The sequence below is a fragment of the Rattus norvegicus genome, chromosome 1 (genome assembly GCF_036323735.1).
Source record: "Rattus norvegicus strain BN/NHsdMcwi chromosome 1, GRCr8, whole genome shotgun sequence".
NCBI lineage: Eukaryota > Metazoa > Chordata > Mammalia > Rodentia > Muridae > Rattus > Rattus norvegicus.
Genome location: NC_086019.1, coordinates 199,170,974 through 199,198,428, shown reverse-complemented (window position 1 = coordinate 199,198,428; position 27,455 = coordinate 199,170,974). Strand labels below are relative to the sequence as shown.

Sequence of the window (27,455 nt, the reverse complement as noted above, 5' to 3'; positions counted from 1 at the left end):
GAGCAACGGCACTGCCACACGGTGAATTGGTACTGGTTTCCTTCTAAAGACATTTTTCTTTCTTTTTTATTTTTCTAAGATTTGAGAGTGACACGATACTTGAAATAATTTAACTCTTTACACTACTGAATGACATCTCACACACGGCTCATGGGCAAAATGTCTTTGAAAAAATGTACACACACACACACACACACACACACACACACACACACACGTACAAGTGCTCACAGTATCTAGTTTTAAAAGCTAAGTGAGATTAACTGACTTCAGAAACCAGAAAATAGTTTTGATGAGTATGGAAACACAGATGCTGAACAATACTTACAGTGCGAGTAGCACGAATGCACATAAACTGGAATATATTCCACACACACAGACTCTCAACCCCCTAGTTTAGCCACACAGTGCAGAGTATTGTGTCCATGGCTTCCTTGAGGAGTCAGGAGTTGACTGAAAACTGAGCTTGTTACAAGGAAGGACTGTGTTATATATGTTTATACCTTGGGGAATGTTCAAAACTTTGAGTTGTAGGTTCTATTAGATTGTGTAAAACTTTTCCACTGTGCAAAGGGCTAGGACTCATTAAGTTAACCATCATAACTGGTGAACAGGTAACAACAGCTTCACCAGGCATACCCCCTTTCAGGTGGAAATAAAATGGTGTTAGTCAAAGTGAACTTAACTTTACTTACAGATTCAAATAGCAGAAGTGACATTGCATGGAGCAAGAGCCCCTGGGCAGTGTGTCAGCATAGACAGCCCATTGGGTACAGACAGGAGTAAGTTTCCCATACAGAGAGCAGAAGACGGAGTGAGAAAGGGGTTTGCAGGCACTTGGTCTCAGCAAGTCTCAAGGGAGGGTGCAAGCTCTCATCCACAGACATACGGACAGTGGAAAGGCCCAGCCCAGGGACAGATGGACAGTGGGAGAGCTTACCCCACTACCTTTCCTCTTCACCAAATAAACCCATTCCTAGCAGCAGGTTTTCGAAAGAAAATTATGGAATCAGGATTTTTCTTATTTCACCAATTATCTAATCCATAATTTCTACTATAGAAAAATCAATGGCTTCAAAATCCAATACTATAAAGGCTGTTAAATGTCAGAGGCAAATCTGACAAGAATTAAGAGCACAGAGATGTCTATTTCCTTTTGGGAGAACCCAGAGCTCAGCAGGAGAAACTAAGTCCAGACCCCAAATTCTCATACTTGGTGACGTTGCCTATTAAATCAGAAAACACTGTGCTTAGGAGGACACCAAGGTCAGTAAATGCCAGGAAGGAGAATTCTCTCCAGATGCCTGAGTGTATCAACCCCAAATCCTAGAACTTTCATTTGGGAAGCACTCAGGAGATGCCGGGCAGATAGATATACGAAACAGAAATACCATCTAATTAGTAAGATGCCCTGGCTCTCCTGCCCTTCCCACAGTCTAGGGCCTCCTCATCCCAATGGGGGCCTTAAAGGCTAGAGATCTGTCTACTGCTATGCTTTTGGAGGTCTGCCTTTCCAGCTAATCCTTGCATGTCAGCAATACTTTAATGTACACTCATTGCAAAGAGGATACATCTCCGGTGAAGTGTCCTAGATAAAATAAAACAAAGAAAGACCTGACAAGATGGGTCAGCGGGTACAAGCACTTGCAGTCATGTCTGACAATCTGAGTTCAATCCCCAGATTTCATTTGGTGGAAGGAGAGATCCAGCTCCCACATAAGTTGTCCTCTGACCTGAACACATATGCGGTGGTTCCTGCAGGTCCCCTCCCCCATAAATGTAATAAAAGCGAACAATGACTTAAAAGAAAATAAGACAAAATCTAATGGATGACAGAATATTCTTATGTCACTTGTCACATATTCCAAGAACTGTATCTCAAGCTTTAATTGCAGTCCTGTAAAGAAATTAGTAATGCCTGAATAGGGAATTTGTATTAGGCAGGAAACCTTAAGGCTATAAAATCTTGGAAGGTAGGAAGAGGATCAGAAAGAGGAAGAGAGGAAAAGAGGGGAGGAGGGGAGAAAGAGAGGTGGGGGGATGAACTTTCAAAGCCACACTGTTGTAACCTGGGCTAGCCAAAGAACCAGCCAGGAGAACAAGCCAACTGCCAGCTTGGCCTGGCTTTAGTACACACCACAGTCATGGTCGATGGCAACCAGGAAGCAGTTTAGATGCGGAGGAAAGGCCAGACAGGAGAAATGAAAATCTATAAACCAGAAGCTGCAGGAGAAAGACACTGCCCTGCCCCTACTCCCTATAGACAGACAGACCCTGGCTGTCTGGAGCTACCTCCTGCCATTCACAGAGAAGGCTTCTTCTGACTCCATCACCATTAAATCGCAAGCAGTGCCACACTTCCACAAGAAATTCTCAGTCTTCATTCCCTTCACAGCCCCTTACCGTCTCATGTCACGTCCTCGGCTCACCAAGGCTTCAGTGGGAGTCATTTGCAGAGGCAAGCAGGGGGCCATTCTTTCCAAGCTGAGCACTGGGGCCATCTTTCCTGGCACAAATGATGCCTACGGCTGGAGCTGATGGCAGCTGAGTGAGGTCTTTACAGTAGTTTCCATAGGTAATGGGGCAATAACCACCAAATTTAAGATGACATAAAAAATTTCATTCTCTCAGTGAGGAAACCAAGAACCTGAGAGAAGGAAATCTTTTTCTTTTCTTTCTTTCTTTCTTTTTTTTTTTTTTTCTGATTAAAAAAAAAAAAAAAAGACTGACAGAGAGACTGGCAGTGAATCATAACGGCACAGACTGGTGATAAAGGAGAGAGATTTATAGTTGATTCTAGGGGCACCACAACTGAGGATGGGGTTTCCCTAGCCAGGGCTCGGCATCCTTGGAGGATCAGGCCTACAGGAACTGCAGACTGTGGGAGGCCTGCTAAGATGTCAGGGAGGCTTTTAGCTGAATCTGCCAGTTCAAAGGGTCTAGGCATCGAGGTGGGTGTGCGACTGGGAGGGAGGAAGTGTACACACACATCTAAACTGTCTCTAAGAATCCCTGGGACACCTGTATTCTTCCCATATGGCTCTCTTGTGGGAATGCTTTAATTTTATGCCATTTTTTGATGGAGTTCTTGTTGATGTCAATCATGTTTATTGTTGTTGCTTGTGTGGTTTCGCACTTTTATGCCTCATCTACTTTCCCAAGCCATCACCTTAAAGTTTGAGGAGGCAGGAAGAAGGGGTTTGGGGACCTTCCTGCCCTTTAAGCATCCATCCATCTCCCAGTAGTGCCATGACACCTGGCTTAGCATTTGATTCTAACGTAGAGGAGAGATGAACCTTCGACCTCAGGCAGATGTCAAGAAAACCAGCAGGCAAGGACAGGTATGTATTCTCCACTGTTGAACACTGCCCTCAGGTTCCTCCACCCAGCCCATTCCCCTGTTTAGTCTTCATTCCTGAAAATGAAGGTCCACTGTACAACCCCAGAGTTTGCTCTCTTTCAGGAAAATCCAATTTAGGTATTCCCAAATGACCCTTAATTTTCTCTCTAAAACCCCCAAAGCAAGCTCAGTCTCTAGCCTGCATGAGTTAAACCTTCAGTGTCATCCTAAAAATCTCTCTATAAGGACCATAAGACCACCACTCAAAGGGACCACCCATCGGCTGAAGGAGGGGACAATGGGAAAGAGTGGTCCTAAGAATCCAAACGGATTTCAGCCAAGATAAATGGTACCTGGGTTAGACACACTTGGGAAAGTTCAGGGTAGGTAAGTCCTCACAGCCAGGTAAACAAAACAGAAAGTTGTCACCTACGACCGCCTGTGCTGGCAACCCATTGGTATTTACAGAGCTCTGTAGAGAGTGAATTGATTTTAATGAATGGTGATGTTAAATATAATCAATGGTAACAACTCTGAAATACTGCCACATGAATTAAGTTTATCTTATATCCCTAAGTGACACTACAAAGCATTAATAGATGACGATGACAGGGTATGGACAAATTCCAAAGTGAGGTGGAAACACTCAAAGTTGCCTGGGGAACTCACGGAGCACCATGTCACATTTGGGGCATGTTTTAAACAGAAATGGAGGGTTGGGCAGATATCTCAGTGGGTAAAAGGCGCTTGCCACACAACTTCGAGGATCTGAGTTTGAATCTATAGAGCCCATGTAAAGACAGGTACTGCAACCTAGATCTATAACTCCAATCTTTAATGGATAAGAAGGAAAAGAGAGAGAGGAGCATCCACAGAAGTCCACGGGGCTGCTATCCTAGTGTACATAGCAATAAAAGAACAGGAGACCCTGCCTTAAATAAGGCGGGAGGTCAAGACTGATACCCAAGGCTATTCTCCAATCTCTACAACACAGTGTGGCATAGGTACTCAAGTGCGCACGCACACACACACACATGCACACACACACACACACACACACACACACACACACTCTCATGCACAAAATGATGCAGAGATAGGGTATTTCAGTTTCCCGGAATAAAAATCTACAGTAGTAAACATAACCTTAAAATGTACATTTGATTGATTATTGATTCTTACTCTAGTGAAAAAAAGTAGGAATCTTGTGCTTAATAATTTTTCATATGGTTACAAGAAATAATTATAGAAACTTAACTATTCATCTCAATTGTTTAGAAACTATCAAAACAAAAAAATCCATATATCATATCTGTCATCATAACAGCTCCCATATTAAAAGCCTACAGCAAAGACAGTACATTTGGCTACGTGAAACATTTAAATAAATCAGCTGGAGAGGAAAAGCCAATGTTAACAGCATTGTCTAGTGTTCTGGAGGAGCAAACAGCCCCAGCACACACAGATCTCCTTTTAAGAGATGGCTGCACTCTACAAGATAGCTCTGGTTCTCACGGAAAAAGGCTTCGGGGACTGGAGAGATGGCTCAGTAGGCCAGAGATCGTACCTCTCATGAAGACCTGAAGCAGGTGCTGGATTCCCTTGCAGCTGGAGCTACAGGTGGGTGTGAACTGCTTGGTGTCAGTGCTGGGAACCACACCAGTTCCTCTGCGAGAGCGGCAAACACCCTTAACCACTGAACCATAGCACCAACCCCGCAAATAACCTTTTTTGGAATTCAAACAGCACTCACTCTTTAACTTATTATTCTTTTAAGACAGACTCTTTCTATGTAACCCTGGCTATCCTGGAACTCGCTATGTAAACCAGGGTGTCTTAGAACTCACAGAGATCTACCTGCCTCCTGAGTTCTAGGATTAAAGCTCCCCCCCCAACCCCCACTGTTTTGCTTTGTTTTTAAAAGGTGTTTTCTAGAGCTGTTCTGCTTCATCAGCAGAGACCAGTTTTCATAACAAGATGTTATGGCCCATAAAGTCTTAAGATATTTTAATTAACTTTTTAAAGGAAAGTTTGCAATACCTTTTTACAAAGGATTCTTTTGAGAAATGCTTCAGTTCACATTCACCTCAAAATATATGAAAAATGTCCAAGTGTCTGGTATGTTCAAGAATGCAAGATGCCCTGTTTCCCGGGGGGGTGAGGAGCACAGTATTTCCAAGTCTTCTCAAAGTGTCATTGGTTCGTTATGGCTCATGTGTGTTCATCTGGTAGATCTGGACACCAATCATGGCCAGCTGCAGCCATGCTTTGCCTGCCTACATGACAAATTGCTTTATCTGATCTGTAGAGTTCTGAATCTTTCCTGCTCCCAGGAGGGGTGTTTAGGTAAGATTCTTGATTTCATCTTGTGCATCAACCCAAGTGAGCTTGCTTCTCCAACTGGCACTTGGGTGCTGATAACTCTTAACCTAGTTTCACAACTAAGGAGAATGAAGGTGCTGACGTCATCGATGCCCAGAAGTATGGTGTGCAAAGACAGAGTGGCACCTGTAGGGATAGCATAAGGAAGACTAGGAGGTAAGAACTGTGGAGTTCTTACTTTCCTAGACAAGGTCCAGGCCTCACTTACAATGAAGGAGTGGGGGAGTGATGTCTTCCAAACTTGTTTGAACTTCTCTGAGAAAAGCACGTTACATTCCCAACTTGTCATTTATCCAAAAGACAGCAGTGTGACCTGTGGGTAACATGTAGTAACAAACTCCAGCTTCACAAAACATCACACAGACAAGGAGTCTTCCTTGTGTTAAGCAGCCTGTTCTTGAGTCTTTAGGCCCTATTAACAGCTCCTGGCTCAGGATACCACTGGAGACAAGGTTCTCCCCTGATGTCTGGAGGAAGAGCACTTCCTCTAGAAGTCCATGTTTTACCCAGATATGTCCAGCATTTCACACTGGAAAACCATGTAGCCATTACAAAATTCATACTCACAAACTACATATCATCTCATTATCCCCACCCCCATCCCCATTCCTATCACCATCACCATTACCATCCCCACCATCCCCATCCCCAACATCACCATCCCCCTCCCCACCATTACCATCACCATCCCTATCCTTACCCCACCATCACCATCACCATCCCCATCATCACCATCTCCATCCTCACTACCATCACATCCCATCACCATCCTCATCCCTATCACCATCCCCACCACCATCCCCACCACCATCCCCATCCCCACCATCCCCATCATCACCATATCATCAACATCCCACTACCATCACCATCACCATCACCATCCCCACAATCTCCACCATTATCATCCCATCATCATCCCCATCCCCATCATCATCATCCCCCCCTCCCCATCACCATCTCCATTTCCATCCACACCATCTCCACCATCCCCATCCCCATCCCATCATCATCATTTTTAGAAATCTCACAGCACATTTTCAGTTCTGTGTGGAGAAGCATCCATGGCTATCCTCAGCTAAGAGCTGATACTCAGCACTCAAGCTGGATACATCTGGTCAACCTCTGACACTTACTCCATCAGATGAAGCGCCCGGGCCAACACAGTACAGCAAAGTTCAGTCCTAATCTGCTCCCCTGCTGCTCTTATTAGCTGTACTCTATAATATCAAACTGAATTTAAGTAATTTGCCTACGGCAAGGGCAGGGAGCATGGAAACCATAAGCGTGAACCCTGGAGCTTAACTAGGCAAGTGGAGCCTCAGTCTTCTGTTCGTGCTGGAGTTAGCAGAAGAGAAAGTTCCAGAACCAAAATTTCTTCATTAACACCCAGAGACCAAAAAAGAAAGAGGCAGTATCATGAACCTGCAAGTGAGGGGGTTGCTTCTTCAGTATTTCCACAGTGTGAATGAGTCTAATTTTAAGGGATTTGGAAGCATCACCAACAATTCCATGTGACAATATTTACTCCACTGGGAAGAAGAAAAGGTGTCATTGAAATTAATTATTTTGTTTTCATACTTGAGCGCAGGGAACAAAATAAATCTCAATAACTTTGATCTGCTACTAGAACTTTAGAGCCTAACACCAAGATAGCCCAAGATACCCAATAAAGAGGTGTTTTTTGTCTTCTCATACTCATCATTTTTGTCTTATCGTGTAAATAGATAATCTGTATGCAAATGAATGGAGAGGCCTGAGCCCTGCACAGCCCAGGTGTCTTCATTCACAAACAAGGAGAGTTGAAGGGAGCCCCCAGTGGCCTCTGAGGAGAACATCCATTTCAGTCTCCTGACTAGCCTCCTGCCTTTTATTTATAAACTGCTTAACTTTACAGAATCATTTTCAGATAGTCAATAAATTCTAAAACAAAACCTTGGGATTCACACTGAGAACACACTGGGAATGAATTTGGATTTCCTGCTATCTTTATACTGAGTAAAAGCTGTACACACGTTCACACCCACCCACCCACACACACACACACACACACACACCCATAGACATGTATATGTAATACCCTATAAAGCACAGTGACTTTGTTTAATCTACTGAAATATTTAGCCAATGGGTGCCAAGAAGAAGAGGCCTCCATCAACAAAGAGGAGATGCCAAGACCTCATGACTCTTCCTTACTTCAAAATCTATGAGGCTTGGAGAACCCGTTTGACGTTTCCTTGCAGCAAAGGACTGTGACAGCTGCACCGAGGGGTTCAGAATCATGTTCCAACTATATGCCCTGCACTTGAAATTACTGACACAAGCTATTTACAAATGAAGAATTGTAGGCAACATTTACACATTCCCATGCTATTCTTTTAATCCTGGGAGTAAAATCGCACATAAAGTATATTCATAGAAATGTTTGATTGTTACTTTAGCTTAAAGGCACAGTGGAACTAGCAGAAGGAAACCAAGAAGTAAGGCGTAAAGACACATACTCCTTAGAGTATAACATGCCCACAGGGTACCATGCCCTGGTTTATGTTGAATGAAGTACAGTGCATTAGATGAATAACTTGCTCATCTCATCCCCAAGAATTTGTAGTATGAAAGAAAAACGTGTTAATAATAAAAATACAACTGCAAATCTGTGTGTGGACTTAGAGGTCACCAAATATAAACAGATATTTACGAAGGCATTTGCACTTTTCCATTGTGGACTTAGGCACTTAAAAACAAAAACCATCAGGATCCACACTCCCCAGTAAACACAACATCCAAAGTCAGGTAATCAATTCCTAGACCCAAATTAGCAAAATAATTTATTACACTGAGTATAAAAATGTCAAGGGTGGGTAATTAGAATTATATGCACAGCAAGCTACTGGAGGAAGAGAAACAGGAGGAGGAGGAGGAGGAGGAAGAAGAGGAGAAAGAGGAGGAGCTGGAGAAGGAGTGGGAGGAGAAGCAGGAAGAGGGGAAGGAGAAGGAGGAGGAAGTATTGTCCAAATTAACCGGGGTTCAGGAATGAAAGCAGGCAGGGATTTACTATTATCAGTAAAGGCCACAGTCATATAACTTTATTACTCATGGCATAAAAGTTCTTGAAGATGAGCTCTGTGGTGTATACAGAACATGTATGTTGTGATGGATCATTTTAATAACTGTCGTTTGATGAAGACAACGTGTGATAATGTCACGGAAGTCACAAGGGTGAAGCAGAGAGCTACCCAATACATAAGCATCCTGCTCTGTCGCTATTTCTGTGCCTGGTCTCTCTGGAAAGTTCCAATGACAGGTACATTGAAAAGAGGATGTCTAGCTAAGGAAGCGAAAGAAAACTTAGCCAGAGGCTTATCAGCTTGCAGCTGGGAGCTCCGCAGAGGCAAAGGACTTGACTGAGGTCAGAGTGTGTTCCTTTGGGCCACTCCCATGATGGCCTGGAACATTACAGTTAGCTCAGGACAAAGGTCTCTGGTATTACTTAGGACACTTAAGAACCATGAAGGGGATTACAGTGGATAGAGACATTCTCCTGCAAGATTGCTCAGCCCAAATCAAGCCACACTAACTTACCATATATATTCTACAGCAATGTCAAGGGCAGATAAAAATAAGGAACTGAGCAAAGCAGTAAGCAGTCTGCCAACGTGCAGGACCTGTATGTGAGTCTAGGCTCCAACACTTCCTGGCCGTGTGACCTTGGAGAAACTGCTTATTTTCCTGATTAACATCTGTGGAAAGTTGGTCCCGATACGTTTCACAGCCTTCCCATGAGGACAAAAGCAGACAATATGCAGAGTGCCGGGGCACAACAGGATGAGCCTACAGGCTCATCACAAGAGTGGAGAGCATCGTATGCATCTAGTGTGAAGAACCTAGGGTAAGGGAGACTTCCATTGTCTTCTTCCTTTCTCCTACCCTCTCCTGCATGCCTAGGAAGGCTAGCGACAAACAAGGACAAACCAGGAAACTCCTATGCCGGATGTTGCAAGACAGGTGCCACCCTGCCCTGCTCTGACTCCAGGCCTCTCTGCAATGCCCCAAGCTGCCACCCAGCCTCTGTCCAAGGACAGTTTTCAGACAGAGGAGCAGAGGACAGTGTTACACAGAGTGGACTGGAAGACATGCCCTGAAATTTGAGAGCAATTTTTATCCCTTTTTGACCCAGTTCTGGTTAAAGGTGTCATCTTTGGCCTGGGCAGATGAGCTGCTTTTCAGAAGCTGAGCTGCAGCAGGCTCAGAGAGAGGGCAGCAAACGCTGAGAATGGCTCTGGAGCAAGCTACCTCTGTAGCAAAAGGCTTACTCCGTGCATTAGACAAGGGTAGTGAGAAACCCGGTTGCTACCATAGCCCAGGCTGAACAGAGTGAAGTCAGCCAAATAGCTACTCCAGGCTTGCTTCCTTAGTGAGTCCTAGGGTGGGAGGGAAAGGGTAGCCAATGTAGAAAAGGAAGGCTGGAATTGTTTATTTTTGAGGCAGGGTCTCGCTCTGTGGCCCTGCACGCCTTGAACTCCTGCCTCAGCCTCCAGATAGCCGGGATTGCAGTCATGAACCACTGTGCCCAGCTGCCTGTGGGTTTGATGACAGCCCAGCACGTGTGGGTCTGGGAGAGTGCCAGGAGTGCGTGCTTACTTCATCCTTCCAAGCACAGCTGCTGCAGTTGTTAAAGGGAGACTAGAACCACCAGTGCCCTCTTTAAAAGGGAAAACATCTCATTTCCTTTAGAAAGTTCTATGTGCAGTGATTGGTTTAGAAAACCTGGGATTATCATGGGTCTTCTAGATGCTCAGCCTCTCTCCAGCTAATTAGATTAGTGGCCAATAAACCATCTCCAGTCTCTTGTCTTGGAAGGCGAAGGACGGGGGAAAGAAGGGTGGATGAGCCGCTCTCCTCCGAGGGGTAAGACCTAGTGACCAGGACAAAGGGCAATTATGGGTAGGGAGCTTGACGCAGATGGAGATGCAAGCAAGATACAAGTCCAGGAGGCAGAAGGTAGATGACAAATGGGGTCTGAAGAGGGGTATCTCATTAGTCTCCTGGGCTAAGGGGAGGCCTGGTTGCGGTGCATTTTGAGGGTCGTACCAGTCTCGTTCTCAAAGAGAAAGCAGAGCTGGCATTTGTTACTGCTCCCACCCAACCGGGGCTCATCAATGCAAGCTCCCTCTCCTTTGTAGAAGTGCACTGTGGGTCGGCCATGTCTGCAGCTGCTGTCTCTGAGCTGGAGGAGGGAAACTGCTCACCACAGACAGTCCCACCTTGAGTCACTTGAGAACAAGTAGGAGGTGGGAAAATCATTCCCAAGTGAGCTGTGTCACAGGGGCATCTGCGAGTCAGGAGGGCCAGGGTTCTGCAGCAGCTTCCCTCAGAACTTTCTCACCTGTGGCTAAGTGTGCAGGGAGGCTGCAGGGCCCCTCATTTCCCTTTCTTTCCCTTGGGTTTTGGCTTTAGCATTGAAAGCTCATCTCACTGACATTAAGCCCCTTCATTTAGAGAGATGTATTATAAGGCATGGTGGGGATGCTGTGGTAACATAGACAGACAAAATGCAATGAGATGACAGGAAACCTGGTTACATCTAAATGAGTGTACAAGGAGGTTCCCAAGCTCTGTGTCATTAGCCTCCAACAGTAGCCACCAGCTTCATACCAAACACCACAAATTCCTTGGACTCCCTGTGAATGAATCCTGTGATACATGCTTTCTTTTCCTGTCCTTTTCTTTCTTTCTTTCTTCTTTCTTTTTTTTAATTAATGATGCATATGGGCAGTGTGCTTGCATGTATGTCTTGTGCACTGTATGCATGCAGTGCCCTCAGAGGCCAGAAGAGGGCATCAGCGTCTCTAGGACTTTACGGACAAATGTGAGGCATGACAGCTGGGAATCAAAGCCTGGTCCTTGGTTAAGAGCAGCCGGTGCTCTTCACCACTGAGCATCTCTCCAGCAAATTAGTGATATACACTCTTGCTCTGCATGCTGTTTCCGAAAGTCTTCCGGCCTCAGAAGGCAATCATTTGGTGGTGGTTGTTTCTAGATAATACAAGAAATTCTTAGCCATTTGCTTCTTAGTAGATATGATTACTCTCAGTTTGGAATTAAAATGGCTCAGGACATTCTGCACACACACACACACACACACACACACACACACACTGCAGTTTATCATACTATTGGTTTTGTTTTGTTTTTGAGACAGGGTCTTGGGTAATCCAGGCTTCCTTCCAACTTGTTATATAACCAAGGCTGTCCTTGAATTTGTAATCCTTCTGTTTCCCCCTCTGAAGCACTGAGTTTTCATGTATACAAGGTCTGTCTTCTGCACGATGAGGATGGAGCACAGGGCTGTGCACGCTAGACAAGGACCCCAACAACTACATCTCCTGACCAATTCACTGGTTTGGAAGTTCAGGACATGAACACTTCCAGGAAGTCAAAGGAGCAGACTTTGTGTGGGTTAGGCAGCATGAATTTCCATGTAGTTTTATTTCTCCGGCTGCCTCTGCCTGTGGGAAATCTCTTTCTTAAAATGGCTATTTTCTCCTTTGCAAGACTACCTTTTGTGGTGAAATTCTGAAGCAAAATCTAAGAAACCAATTTATACCTAATTGATTCCTAAAATGAGTCTACTTTCTCTTTTCTGGGGAAGCTGAACATAAGGACTCATTATAAACCCTTAATATATACATCTGTTCTGTCCACGCAGAAACCGTGATGCAAAGAGCATCTGTGGGCAGCAAGAAGGCCAGAACTCCGCCCCTCCCCAGCCCCTAACACAAGGCTTGCTTGAAGGTGCCGAGCATGCTGGTGCCCATGGACTAGTCATCTCTAGTCAAGTGAGACATTCTCTCATCAACATCTCAGCTTGTGATGGCAGACTTAGTGATGCCCTAGGTAAATACATTCAGACATTCTTTTTAAAAAGCAGAGGGCACATCAATGGCATGCTTATTACTGCAACGAAATTCATGAGAAAAGCAACTTAAAGAGGAAGGATTGTTTTGGGTGTGGCCTAGAGGTATTAGTTCATCATGATGGGGAAGGTAGGGTGGCAGGCTGCCCCCAGGTAGTAGGAGTGACACGGCAGTAGACGTACTGGGCTGGAACTTCTCAAAGCTCTGGTAGGGGGACAGGAAGTGGAATCCAACTAGAAACCTCGAGGACTAACCTTATACCCTGACCTCTACAACCTACTTCCTCCAGATAAGCTCCACTTTCCGAAGCTCCCACAATTTCTTCGAGCAGCATCATCAGCTGGGGCCCAAGTGAGCCTGGGCAGAGGCATTTTCTAGCCAAGGCAGGATAACAGTAGACTTAGTTCAGCTAGAACATTTTCTAATCTGCCGGCCATAGCATTTCATCATTTCCTCCTCCAGGTAGCCACTGTGGGGATCTTTACTGACACTGTCCCTAGAGACACCTAACCAGCTCACAGTGGGGCTTGTGACTGAGCCCAGGCATCCTCTGCACACCTTTCTATCGATCTGATTTTACCCATGGATCACAAACCTGCACTTTCCATTCTCAATGGTGCCATTCCCACACTGCCTGTCAGATTTGCAGTGACATACTTAAGAAATAGAAAAGGGGGTTTTAATCTTGTGGATTTACAATAAGGTAAGAATAACAGAAAATTTTCAGGACAGACTTCCCCAAGATGTAAGAACACATCTGGAGAAGGGGACAGGGGGGCGTGTCAGGCAGGAACCCTTGTCATCTGCTGCTGATACAACAGTCCCAAGTCCTATACACCCCCTCTGGCTTCTATCTGGGTTGCACAGTCTATTCATGCTTGCAGACTGTCCTAGTCAGAGTTGCTGTTACTGTGATGAAATGCCTTGAACAAAGGCAACTGAGAGAGTAAAGGGTTTATTTCAACCACAGTTTCACATTGCTGCTCATCATCAAAAGCTGTGAGGGCAGGAACCTAAGCAGAACAGGAGCCTGGAGGAAGGAGCTGATACGGAGGCCATGGATGGATGCTCCTTACTGGCTTGCTCCTCATGGCTTACTCAACCTACTTTCTTACAGAACCCAGGACCACCAGCCCAGGAAGGCCCCCAATGGGCTGGACCCTCAATTGCTAATTAAGAAAATGTCTTTCAGCTGGATCTCATGGGGCGTTTTCTCAATTGAGGTTCCTTCCTTTCAGATAACTCCAGTTTGTAGCAAGTTGACATAACAGCAGCCAACACACAGGCTCTTTCCCCAGCCAGATCCCAACAGCCTTCTGGGCTAAAGACATAAATGGGCTATCAATCAGAATTGGGAAAATCTGGGACCTAAGGGGTATTTTTAAAGAGTGGGAGGGACAGAGTCTAGATTCCCCAGGCTTGGTGTTCTGTCCCTAACCACCAGGCCAACATAGACATCAGGTCCTGAGCCTGCAGCAGAGTGCTCACAAGATCAGATACTCCCGGGGGGCTGGAGTCAGCATCCAGCTGCAAGCTCAGGGTCCTCCCTGATACATGGCTGGGCCTGCTGGTACACCTAGAGAAACATTTCTTTACTCAGGAGCATGGCTGTGTATCCCAAGGGCTACTGAGAGACATGCAAAGTGAAGATGTTTTAGAATGTCCTCCTTCTGGAACATGTGGGCACATCACCTTACATAGACAACACAGTATCTTACAGGAAGCCCTTTAAAAGAGCTGAAACTGTGTATAAAACAGAGAGCTGGGCACTATCAGCCAGTATGAGGATAGAGTCATGGAGTGGCCTGGAATACTAAGACATAGGAATGAACAGAACCTGTCTCCTGTCCGGCAAGGTGTGCCTGTCAGAGTGGCGTGATTAAGAGCATTTCCCATCTGAATTCCCAATTCACTGGCCAAAGCTTACCACCATGTTAACAGTGGGGGCTACTTTCCAGTATGTCCTAGGTAGGGCTGGGAGACATATCTCCAGGGATACTTAGTCTCAGTGTCTGTTACTCAGCCCTGCTAGGCATCAGGGAAGACCCTGAACCTGCAGCAGAGAGCTCACAAGACTCTAGTGGAGGGAGGTTGGGGTTATGTGCTAGGAATCGTCCTCTGTTCACACTAGAGAAATCCCTTTTCCTGAGTGTACTTGACTCTGATCAAAACAAGCAAAATCTCCCACTGCCCCCCTGGGAGGGGGAGCGGCTGAGGGGCAGAGGGACTAGGAGGTCTACCTGAGGAACAGTGTGGAGATGCCTGACATGTCCACAAATCAGCATGCAACAGAGCTGATAGGCAAGCAGGAACTCTCTAATTTGTCCCTAGGCCAACAAACAAGTCCTTATTTGAGGGATGGACTCCAGGTTGATCACAGACATAAAAAAACGCAAAAGAGAAACCTTCATCCACAGTCTCTCCAAAGACACATCTGCAGGTGAGGGGGCGGGCGCCTTGACCCTGTGTCCATTCCCATCTAGGATATTAACTACCCAGCAGGGGTAGGTTGGTGGACACCACAGAAAGTCATCAAGTAGGGTTCCCTATAGACAACCCCACTCCAGAGGAAGAAATCAAGAGGGTCCCTGCGCCTGCCTGAGGTGGCTCCTGGGTAGACTCAACAAGTTCCAGGGGCCTCGCAGCGCCGCCTGCAGCTCAGAAACCCTAGGATGTGGCAGAGGAGCTCCGCGCACAGGCAGCAGCCAGCGGCTGCTTCCAGCACCTCCTCCTTCTACTCCTCCTCCTGCCCGCGATCCGGCTCTGGCTGGAGGGGCTCCTTCACGCGCCCGGCCCCCGCCCCACGCACGCGGCCTGGCCCGCCCCCGCCCCACCCCCGCCTCACGGGCCCCGGGGCTCCGCCCGCCTCGGTGGCAGGCGAGCGCACAGGCGACTGGCGCGCAGCTCTGGGTGCCCTCTGCTCAGTCCTCTGGTCGCTCGGCTCCATAGAGTAGCCGGGACCTGGAGCCTTGGCCAGAACTCCCCTCCCGTTCCCTCCCCGTCTCCGCCCCCTCCTCCCGGCCCCGGATCTCGCTGAAGACAATTGCAGTAAATGAGGACATCTGAGGAGCACGGAGCCGGGTGGCTGTGGCTGGCTCCGCCGCGCCGCGATCGGGCGAGCGCGCGGGCGTCCCCGGAGCCGGCCGAGCCACTGCCTCCCCGTGCGCGTCGCTGAGCAGGAGCCGAAGGGACTCGAGCTGCGGCGCGGGGGCCGGCCGGGCCGGGCCCGTGGCAGTGGAGGGGGCGGGCGGCGGGCACGCAGCTGGCCAAGTCCCCGAAGCCGAGCCTCCTTCAGCGCGAGCCCCGCGATCCTTGCCGTGGATGCTCTGCCCCGAGTGCTCCGTGCCGCGCCAGGCTTGCCAGGGTCCGCGGCAAGACATGCCTGAGCCAGGCGCTGCACCGACCTCCACTTACCAGTAAGCAGCCAAAGGTAAGAGGAGCCCAGCATGCCCTCCTCCTGCACCCCGAGCCCGCTGTACTTGATCGCTGGCAGATGGGTGCAGACCCTGGCTCTTGCGCACGCACTCGCCCCTAAACTGGCTTCGTCTGGGTCCGGGACGGCGGGTGTAGCCCAGTGTAGACCTGGTGGCGGGCAGCGGCGGGGGCGGGGGGCGAGGTTACGCAACTGCACCTGGCAGGACCTAGTCGCCCAGGGGCATCTGGCAACTTTGGCTCCAGTCTTGGAGGAGCGGGAATGTGATGTCTATTCGAGACAAACGCCACAGCCTTGCGAGCACAGGACATCCTTGGCCAAGCAGAACTGGGCGGGAGGGGATGGGGGCTCTGGGGACGACCATCTCCCTGGAACGTTCGAGGTTTTGAAAGTATTATCCAAACTAAAGCGAACTGCCAAGTACAGTACAGCTGATTAACTTCAGGGAGATGGGGGGAATAAGTCTGAGCAGAGGGGCCCTGCCGCCTGCCGTTGAGCAAAGACGGAAGCAGGAGCGAAGGCAAAAATGCCCACGTGAAATCTTGGTCTCATCTCTTGGTTACTGTTATAGGGCACTTTCTTCGAGCTGTGGTCTGCACCGGCTGAGCTTCTGGGTGCTGGCATACCTTGCCTGACCTGCACAAGCGTGGGAAACCAAGGGATGCTGCAGATCCTAGGGAGCCAGTGAGGGCAGGAAAGAGGAGTGAACCCAAGCAGGGGCAGAGACTAGAGCCCAAAGTCAAGAACAAGACTCTGCATCTTGCTTGTTCATGCTCAGGGTCCCAGGCTGGCATCTCTGCTGCTTGGAAAAGAAAAAGAGCCTCTCCCTGTGACCTCAACATTCTACCACCCTGAAAATATGCCACAAGGAGATGAAGCCAGTGATAAAATGATGCCAGGAGTGGGGGAGGAGAGGCACCCTGGAGTAAATAGGGGAGAAAAACGGGTGCCTTTTACTCTCTGCAGATCAGGGTTCAGGTCCCTTCCCCTCTCTTGGTGCAGGCCTGGGGCTGGGAGATTGGCTGCTCTGTTGGACTCAGGAGCTAGAAGCAGTAGGAGAAGCAGTTTAATTTGACCTTGTCTGCTTGGGTGCTGAAATTCTGCCGAAGCATCCCGAGGTGAAACTGGCAAGAGTGGGAAGGAACTTTGGGCAAGCCCTGCCTTGGCTAAGAATCTACAAGATCATTTCAGAGTACCAAGGCAAGGGCTAGCACAGGGTTGAGGTCAGTAGCTTGAAGATTCTCTCTTAGAAAATGACTTGGTTTGGGGGAGGGTACTTTTTCACAGCCTTGATCAGGGCTTGATCAAGGTTACAGGGCTGGGACCTGATTTAAAATGCCATTCTGATCATAAAAGCTGGATCACCCCCCCCATGGGGAGTTCATAAATAAGGGTACTGCCTTATGAAGCTGCCGGTAAAGGCTGAACAGACAGTAATCATTGAACTCCGCAGAGGCGGAACATGCTGGGTTTTACTATTCATGGTGTGCTATTTCTTACACTCACATCCTGTTGAATGTTACTTTTCAAAGTTCATATTTATCTCTGCAATATTTTTGCAAGCATGATTAGCAAACGTGCACAGAACAGCTCAAAGAGAAAAAAAATGGAAGTCTTGCCATGTGCATACCTTTCCAGATATTAATTTACTGTCCCTGTTTACTATCTACAGGAGAGGGTACTGCGGTCCAGGATGGGTTTATCAGAATCGAGTTTGGTAGAGAAGAAGCCTAGCTTAACAGCAGGATTTGGTATAAATTATGTGAGCTATAGAGTTTTGTTTTGTTCATTAAATTCATCTTTTCCTTAAAAAGGTAGAGTGATTTAATTTTTTTAATCTGGTTCAAAGACCTCTCTCTTTAAAGACAGGATGTCCTTGAAAAGCAAAGCATGTCTTGAAATGACAACAGTTGCCATGACTTTCTGTTTTATTGTCGTGATTGAGACACTGGGGTTTTGACATAAATCAGGTCCATTATTCCATTGAGAAACATAACTAGTGGTTAAGATGCAGGCTAATAAGGCATGCACTAGAAAGCTCCACATGAGCCTTCAGGAGGCTCCATGAACATCCAGTCACCCTGTTACCTCAGTTTACCATACAGAACCCCTGTGTTGTCACAGTTATTTTGCCCCATGAAGAGACAATTTTTGACTTTCGTTTTTCCATTTGTAGATAAAAATTTAAGAGCTACATAAATAAAAGAAAGGCCTGTGAAGACAGGCAGGCATCTCCAAGGAAAAGCCCGACACAGTGGAGTTCACAGAAAATACAGATACCAGGCTATCCCAGTGAGAGGCTAGGTACTTATCCACATCACTAGATATTTGTATCCTCAGGTTTGCTCCAATCGCATGGCTGCCTCACTGAGAGAGATAGCTACTGAACTCCCTTGTAGAAGCAGAGTATTTGTGTTGGCCAGACTTCTTCTTGGGCAGTAAGATTCAGAAACGATTGGAGGCACAGTGCCGTGTTCTCAGGACAGGCCTTGCTGTAGAAGGGCAGTAATGGAGTCGCCAAAGGCTTTAATTCCAACACTTTAGCCCAACCCACCAGACACCTAAGCAGATGCATAGCAGAGAAGCTCTTAACAGATCATCTAGGGCACAGCACCAATTATACTGAATGGAGGTAGCTCTCATCCTCCAGGGAATGAGAGGCCATAAGGGCTCCTAGACACAAGGACTGTTTCCACAGCTCCTTCGGAAATGTGACAGCTGCGTTCATTGGCCTGGACCCTTTGTAACTCCAGAGACCTGCATTCTCTAACCCCAAATTAGCTGACATAATTTATGATGTGGAACCTTCATATTTGATTTTAATATTTCATAGAATTATGGAGTGGTTTCAATATTTTAAAAGCAAAATTTAATAGGATTGATACGACAGGACAACACACATATCTCCATGAAGTTCTGAAATGCCCGGAGAAGCCTTTATCCAAGCTTAAATTAATCTATCTTTATGTAAATACAGTAAAACATCCTGACCTTTAATCAGTTCACTTTAAAAAGGTGTTTGCCTTATACCTTGAGGACAGAATACAAATTTGTATGAGTTACAGCTTTGTATGGCCCTGGCAAATTCACATAAACAAGTTGTTTGGATGATGTCACAGACTAAGGCATGGAGGGTTTGGGTTTGAACCTCTCAACCATGTCTGGGGGATGTAACTGTTTCAGTCCCCGAAGGCAGAAGGCAAGGAGGTGTCTCCAGGCAACCAAGCCCCTGGCCTCAGATTAAGAAGCTGCAGAGAATGCCTCGGGTGGTCTCGGCCCCCTGGATTCTAAGTCCAGCTTGAACTGGAGACTCGGTTCAAGCCAGGCATAGGAGGAAAAAAAATGAACTTGAATATAGAGAACATCATAGAATTAGGAGACCAAGAAAGAGTTGTGTTTCTAAATCACTTTGTAAACCTCCTGGAGATGATGCTGTTGCACAGGGATCTGGGAAGCATTTTCTCCGCAGTAATCGTTTGGATATTGCTTTTGCAGAGTATGGAGCTAATGGCTTAGAGCACTGCATATTCCTAGATATGCCCAGTGACCACATCATCCTGGGATTAGGAAGTCTGAGAGAGAAACAACCTAGAGAGAAGCTCATCCACGTAGAATGAACATTCGCAGAAGTTCCACTGTCGTAACCACTGAAGAAACAGCGAGAGACAGTGATCCTAACAGTATGTCAGAATGCTCCTTTGAGTGAGCACCGAAGTTACTACGGAAAATTCCAGTTCGATCTTTGATAATGTAGCCTAGGGCATAAAGTGAAAGCAGCAAACTGCACACCAGGAGGGGTGTTGAGGGAAAGCTGCAGAAGGCCAAGCACATCACAGGCAGCTTTGCAAATGAAGGTTGATTTCTCTCCACTTCAGTAACCCAGAGAAGCAACAGGGCAGGGTGATGTTGTGGCCTTTCTGTCAGCTGCTGGGTAGAGGAAACTCTGAGGAACAGTAGACCCGTTGCCATCTTTGTGTTTCCAGTGTATATCATCAAGTGGCATGGATTCCCTCATACACTGCTCTTCTGGAATATCCTAAACTGTTCAACCTTCCCTCTTTAAAATCTCCCTCACCTATTTTCAGCAGTTAGCTTCTAGACTCGTAGAATCGGCAGTTTGCTTCCTGAGATCTGCTTATTTTTCTAGTGTTTTTAGCAATTTTGGAAATTGACTGGAACTACAAAGGACAAGCTCTCAGAAAGGAGTGGACACAAGCAAGGCAAACAGATATACAGATGGCAGACAGGACCAAGGAGAAGATGTTCAAGTCTGAAGCAAAGGTGTGTACAAGGAGATTGGGTCCAGCAGGAAGCAAACGGGTGACTAGGATGTGGCAGACACATCTCAACTCACAAGAGAGAATCAGGGTGGGAGGCTGCAGCGTGAGTGAGTGACACCTTGGCTGACTTCAAGGGTCAGGTTGAGAGAGGATGCTGGGCTCAGCATGTAGATACCCAGGGCTTGAATCAAGTGGTGTTGCACCGAGAGGAAGAGACGCCAAGAATGAGAAGTGACATTTGGCAAAGATTTGGGGTTTAGCATCACAGGTTGAAGCCATTTTGTGAAAGAACCAGAAGGGCCAGGTAGGCCTCATGGGATGCTTTCAACAAGAATGTATGTTATGAGAAGATAAAGTGTTGATATTCAGGCAGAAGCCAGAGAAAAGGAACCAGAGCCCAGCTGAGAAAGTGCCATAGGTGAGAATTGACTAGGGCAAATATGGCGGCTGGTAGCACTGAGGCTGGCTAGAGAGGCAGGCAGTGGGACAGAAATCTTCAACAGTGGAATCCTGGCAGCAGGGCAGCTGTTAGAGGACAGATTAACATTCGACCCAGGAGGCAGGCAAATGGTTCTAATGAAAACATAAGGTTGGGAGCCAGCAGGGGGAAGCCATGATGATTACCTGGAATCTGAGTCTGAGTATTCAGCTGGAAATACTACTTGAGAGGGGGAGGTGGGTCGTTTCCTTTTGTTTGTTTGTTTGTTTGTTTTTATTTCTTCTTCTAAACTAAAGCACTAGGAGTGCCTTCAAAGAGGGAAGAAAGGAGGGATGGGTGAGGCGACTCACAGCTCAGAGAGGTCCTTAGAGGAAGAAACACTGTAGTATCAAGTAACAGGTGCTCAATGAATATTTGATGAGGCCATTAACAGTAAACCTAGTCAGTAACTTCCCTGGAAATCCAGGGAATCCTGGCTGGAAGCAAGTCTTCTTGCTTTTTTTTTTCCCCTAAGAGAAGGACAAAACACTATAAAAGGTGATAAAAGGAAAGTCATTGGTCCTTAAGTCTAACCATGCCTTGTTTAGGAAAGAAAGAGAGAGCCAAAGGGCTAGGTTTCCTCTGCCCAGCTCACACTCAGGATCTTCTTTATGAAAAAAGTTCACTTGGGTCGAGACTGGGTTTTAAAAGGAAGAATGCCTTTCAATTGACTACCCTTGAGAAACAAACCAGGGGAAGAGAGAGCCCAACTCTCTGCCTTCAGGTAGATGAAAGCTCCCACACCGAGGAGCTGACATTCCAAGTCCAAGGTAATTTTTTGTTAAGAGTTCAACCAGCTTGGAGAGTTCACTGGGCCAGGCTGAGACCCCCCCTCCCTACTTGGAACCTCACATCTCAGTTTGACATTGGGACACCAACTTCCTTGTTCTCTGAGCCGGACGCATGGGTTTATCACTGAGGTTTTAAAAGTCTACAGAAGGTGGTCTACATAGATCCCTTCCTCTCTCCCCTATCTCCCACCTTGAAACCACACAACACAAACAGCTACATTCCACTGGTGACAAACTGGAGATTCATTCCCACAGCTAGAACCCTATAGCCGGGATTTAGTGCTCCAAAGAGTTGCTGGCATGCTGCAGGTGGAGGCATGGACAGTTGGGAACTTCAAGGCTGCCAGCTTCTTAGGTTTAAGCCCTCCCTGCCATTTCACGTCACGAGGACATTTAGAAGCATAGCGTTATGCCTTCTCCCAGCGGGTTGTCGTATGTGGCTGTTTGAGTAGTGGTTCTTGGTTCCATGACATCACTAAAATAGTTTGTGCCTTCCTTTAACTCACTTGTGTTCTGGTATTTGCATGCCCCTTCACATGTGTTATATTAACTCTCCTCTGAGTGCATCTCTACTTACTCTGTCTATCAGAATCATTGATGCGGCAAATTTACCCAGGGTTATGCAGAGTGATGACATCACTGAATCCCAGTCTTACTCAGCAGGGTTGACACGCCATGGGGTGTGATCAAGTGCTAGCACAGACACACACATTAATAATAAGTTAAAAAATTAAAATAAAAAAATGAGGTAGAAGAAATCAAGGCACTAGGGAAGAAAAATAATAAAAGGCACAAGCTAGTGGTGTAACTTCATAACTGTACTGTCAGAGTGATCTGAGGAAGCCAAGAACAGGGAGTGCACTGAGAATTTTCAGGCAAGTGGATCTCTGTGAGTTCAAGGCCAGCCTGGTCAATCAAAGCAAATTTCAGGATAGCCAACACTACATAATGAGATCCTGTCTCAAAAACAAAATCCAATCCATATGTAATGATTGGAGGAGATTAGAGATACGTAATATCTTCCAGTCTCCACCCCCTAGACACTGATTTACCGGGTTAGGTAGAGACTAAATATATGGTCTAACTTTTCTTTTAGAACACTTAGCTTTTAACCCAAAGTGTACATTGCCGAGAGCAAGCCCAGGCTTCTGCCCTCAAGGAAAAGGCATGCTTTTTTCCTTCTGCAGGAGGACAACCTTCTTCAGGTTTTCCTCTTCTGCCCATCCTCACAACTGCTTTACACACACACACACACACACACACACACACACACACACGTTCACCTCATCAACACTCAAGTCTCCTCCAATGTTTCAAGAAAGGCAACAGGGAAGGAGCAGGGTCCCAGAAGGACTGGGTGAGATCTATATTTCTCCTGCATTCCTACAGTCTGCAGGGAGACCTCATAGACTCCTGCTACCATCGGTCCTGCTCACTCCCTGCCTTGTGCTCATGGACCACACAATCTTACTCTGTTGTTCTCTCTCTTCTAACCATGATCTTTGTAAAATACCATGGAGGTCTGAAATGGAGGCAAACTCAGGACTATCACCTTGGTCTGCCTACTAGACTTACACTTAAGCCATCTGTATTTGGAGAGCTGTATACTCAAGTTGCCTGCCTGGCCTTGGTTCTGCCCTGGAATCAAGTGTAAAGTTTCATTGTAGGTGGAGAAAGAGTTGGTGCAACTAATCAAGCTGCCAAAAACCTGACAGTGGGGCTCAAGACTACCCAAGCTCCCTGTACCTCCCTCTAGTGCAAAGCAACTAAGATATGCCATAGTTCAACAGCCACGTCTTTACTGAGTGTTCCTTCCTCTGTCAGAATGTGGCTGTCTCTGTCCACCAGTGTGTCTTTCCACTCCTCTCTCTTTGACCTTCTCTTCATGACTGCCATCCCCACATTCATCTTAGTATATAATGATAAAGGGGAATTATATAGTCCTAAGGATCCATGGTACTTAGTGAGTAAAAATTTACATCCACGGATCACATTCAGGGTAAGAAAAACGAATGTGATTCTATCCAGACCTTGATGTGCCTCTGGGTACCAAGGTCCACTGTTGTGTTTTGGACCCTACAATGTTGTTTGCCCCTCCAAGGCCAGCAGTGCCTCCTCTATAGCTGGTCAACGCCCAGGATTATGAAAGATGTAATGCTCTGAAATTTGTGTAAGAGTTGGAGCCATTGAGATGTGTCAACTAAATTCTTAATTTACTTGGTAACTACTACATTGTATTACTAAGACAACAGTTAGAAATCATCAGGAAAAAAAATTCTACTGTTATCAAGTCAAATGTTCGCAAGGAATATGTCGTGCAGTCCCTGCTATGCATCACAATTAAAGACAAAGCCTGCCCCATTAGTAGGTCATCGCCTTATTCTTGTGAGCATGCATGCCATCTCTCTCTCTTTGCATCAGTGGGGGCGGAGGGATGTTGCATAACTCCAGGTAGTGGTTTCTTCAAACTTAATGAAAACTTGTTCTTTCTCTTATTCCTGCCCAAGCTTTATTATACAGCCACGATTCCCCTGGGAATGCAGACAGAATCCTTGGAAATCACTAATATTGCACACTCATCCTACAGCTACTTGACCAGATCATGGGAAGGCCTCTGCTCCAAGGATGATGTCTATGTATATTCAAATCAGTCAGAAAGTATTGAAGGATGGCAGGGCACAGGGCACAGGGCTGGGACATCAGATATCCATCAGTGGGGCTTTGCCTAGAAACTTAGGTTTAGGAGAAAGCACAGTAGTCTGCTTCCTGCATGCTTTCAAGTGCAATTGCCCACAAGCCCATGAACACTATCAGCAACTGGTCCCTCGTACCTCCAGGAAGCAGCCATCAAACAGGTCTCTCCCTGCCAGAGGACACACTGCTGAGGATTATGTCTCACTGTTTTACAAGTACCAAGCACCCAGCCATGTACCTGGTTACCTTGGACATGCAGGAAAGAGCCGGAAGCAAGATAAGGTCTGTGCCGTGTAAGAGCAATGAGCTCTGACTGGTAAATGAGGCACAGCCCTGGAAAGTGAGCCAAGGGAAGGAGAGGCGCAAAGTAGGGATGACCACAGTGTGCTCTCGAGATGGTGTAGGATTAGGATTTCAGAGTTGGGGACTCTCAACAAGAAGAGGAATAGGATAGGGAAGAGTAAAGAAGACTTTAAAGGAAACAAGAATCGCTGCTCCACTGGACTTTGCTGAGAGAGAGGCAGGTTTCCTCAGAGCCTCCAAGGACAGAGATGGGGAGTAAGAATGGAAGGCTGGCTTTTCGAAAGGATCAAAGACTAAGATGAGGAGGGGAATGGTATGCAAAGGAAGTCAACTGGAGAAGCAATAGCAAAGAGACTTAGATACTACTAGGGGATCATTTTTCGATAGGCAGCATTGAGTTGAAGTGATCATACTGTTGGCAGCCCTGAATCCCGGAAGACGGTATAGCAATCCAAGTAGGAGGCGGGGCTTTGGACCCCTGCAAGCTAAGTCCAGAGGCTGCCTCTAAGAGCAGTTGCCTTTGTGCAAGTTCAGCTCAGGTAAGCATGGCAGCTGAGGTAAGCATGGCTGATGGACCACGCTCACCACCTGTCAAGAGGCACCACAGGGCCCACCTGGTGCTGCAGAGACACTGCTAAGGTTGATGCGCACAGGGGATATACCTTAAACATGGAAAGAAGAGTGTGAGAGGGACGCCTACAGTCTCATGCTGTAAAGTAGGAGCTGGGTTGGTAACATGAATAAAAAAGACGAAGTTAACAGTCACTGCTGGTCAAAAAGAAGGAGGTGAAGAATCTACTACCCTGTATAGAATAGAAGAGAAAGTAACACCAGGATTCATGACAGATGGGATTTATTTTAATAAAAATCTATGGCAACTATTGAGGTGGCATGGCCTAAAACGCATACAGTTTCTCTCTTCTCTCTTCCCTACTGCCAGACATGATACTTTCCTTTCTATTTGTTTGTTTGTTTCAGAGAGGGTTTCTCTGAGTAACCTAGGCTGTCTTAGAACGCAAGGGATCCACCTGCCTCTGACTCCCCAGTGACACCATGCCCAGTGTGCACTAATATTCTTTAACACTGAAACTCTGCCCTTTGCAGACCTGCAATGAACACCTGTCAGTCATTCCGGCCAGAGTATTTCTTCAGTTTTCCATATTCCAAACAATTAACTGTGCACACTTTCTCTGCATAACTTAAAATTTGGTGTGTGTGTGTGTGTGTGTGTGTGTGTGTGTGTGTGTGTATGCGTATGCGTGTATACATGTGCGTGTGTGTAAGCATACATGTACATGTCTGTTTCTGGGATCAGCTATACAGACAAGTATAGGCAAGCATCCAAATATGTGCATGTTAATGCCAGAGGTCATCCTCAGGACCATCCACTTTGTTTTCTGAGATGTGGCATCTCGCTGGCCTGGAGCTCATCTATTAGGATAGGCAGGCCCCGTGCCCACTTGACTCCACTTGCCCAGTGCTGGGATTAGAAACCCACACATCACTTCTGGCTTTTCACATTTGTTGTAAGGATCAAACTCAGGCCCTTGAAAGCACTTTACCAGCTGAGCCATCTCCCCAGCCCTTAAGTCTTGTTTAAACTGACAAAACCATCTCCAGAGCAGTGAGTAATTTCTGAGGTCACCCTCCGGTGCCATCAGCTTCACTGGAAGGAAGAAGGCCTCCCTGCTTTATATTGTGAATTATGCCGGATTAAAGCACCCCCTATCATTTGTAGCCTACCTGTCAGAAAGCCTTCGGAATTCAAATCAGGATATCTTTTCACCCTAGACCTTGGTCAACAAAAAGTATGAGGGCTGGCCAGGTCTCACACACCACACTGCCAGCTCTGTACAGCCAGCGGACCATCCACATACATTCCTGGGGCAGGACATTTTCTCTGCCTTCAGCAATCAGCTTATAAATAGAAGCCGATTATAAGACGCACTCATGACTCTTTCTTCTTGGCTTAGCTGCCGCTGCTGTGAACCCAGACCTATTCAACACCCTGGCCAAGCCAAGGAGGACACAGAGGTGGAGAGGTGGGGATCGTTTTGACGCTAAGAGATAGAGGCCTGTATGGACTTCCCAGAAAGACAGATTGTATCTTCAATTCTAAATGACTTCTCTTGTATGTGATGGCTACTTCTGCACGGAGGTCCTGCCCTGGATGTCCCCATATGCTGTCCTGAGGTGGCAGGCAAATGGAGCAGGGAAGCTTCTGCTCACAAGAGGCACTCTGAGGCAAAGGAAGGGAAAAAAGTCCGTATTCCAGTTTGAAGTTCAGATCAATTAAGAGGGAACATGTGTTAAGTGAGTTAAAATGTGTACTGGGAAGAAGGTTTGGTGGGGAAAGCACACATGTGCAGAACAGCATGGAAGATCTGAGTTTTGTTCCCCTGCACTCGTGGGTTTTATTTTAAGTGTGGCAGTACCTGTCTGTAAATGAAGCCCTGATTTAGGTGAGGCAGGTAGGTCTGGGTCTTGCTGACCAACCAATCCAGGCTCAGTGAAGAGACCCTACCCAGGAAAAATTAAAGTTGAAGAAAAACTTAGAAAACATCTGAACATCAACTTTTACCCTCCGTTCAGGTCCATGGGATGATAACACACAGGCACACACACACACACACACACACACACACACACACCTTCAAAAAAGTTTGGATTCAGTGCAACTAAAGGACTCTCCAATTCCATCCCAGTCCACGTGCACCTATTCTTATGAGAAGAAGAAACCCAACCCATTAGATCTAAGAAAGAGAGGCCACCTCTGTAGTGTTGCACCAGCTTTTATAAACTCTAATCTCTGAGGAGCTCCAGGGGTCTATCTGATGAGCTCT

The 27,455-nt window shown here is 46.6% G+C and overlaps 2 protein-coding genes across 6 annotated transcripts in view; one reads left to right on the top strand and one right to left on the bottom strand.

Moving 5' to 3' along the window:
• Dock1 (dedicator of cyto-kinesis 1) overlaps positions 1-27,455 on the bottom strand; it is a 516,616-nt gene that overhangs the window by 215,208 nt on the left and 273,953 nt on the right. The window lies entirely within an intron of this gene.
• The window catches only part of Insyn2a (inhibitory synaptic factor 2A), a 55,343-nt gene continuing 43,239 nt past the window's right edge, over positions 15,352-27,455 (top strand). Inside the window, exons 1-2 of one of the 4 annotated variants that reach the window (XM_063282543.1) lie at positions 15,352-16,063; positions 20,214-27,455. The exon at positions 20,214-27,455 is cut by the window's right edge and continues 43,239 nt beyond it. The gene's annotated coding sequence lies outside the window, so the exon portion shown is untranslated. The remainder of the gene's footprint in view (positions 16,064-20,213) is intronic. The other 3 variants (XM_008759969.4, XM_039103907.2, NM_001143803.1) reach the window with 3 other exon arrangements.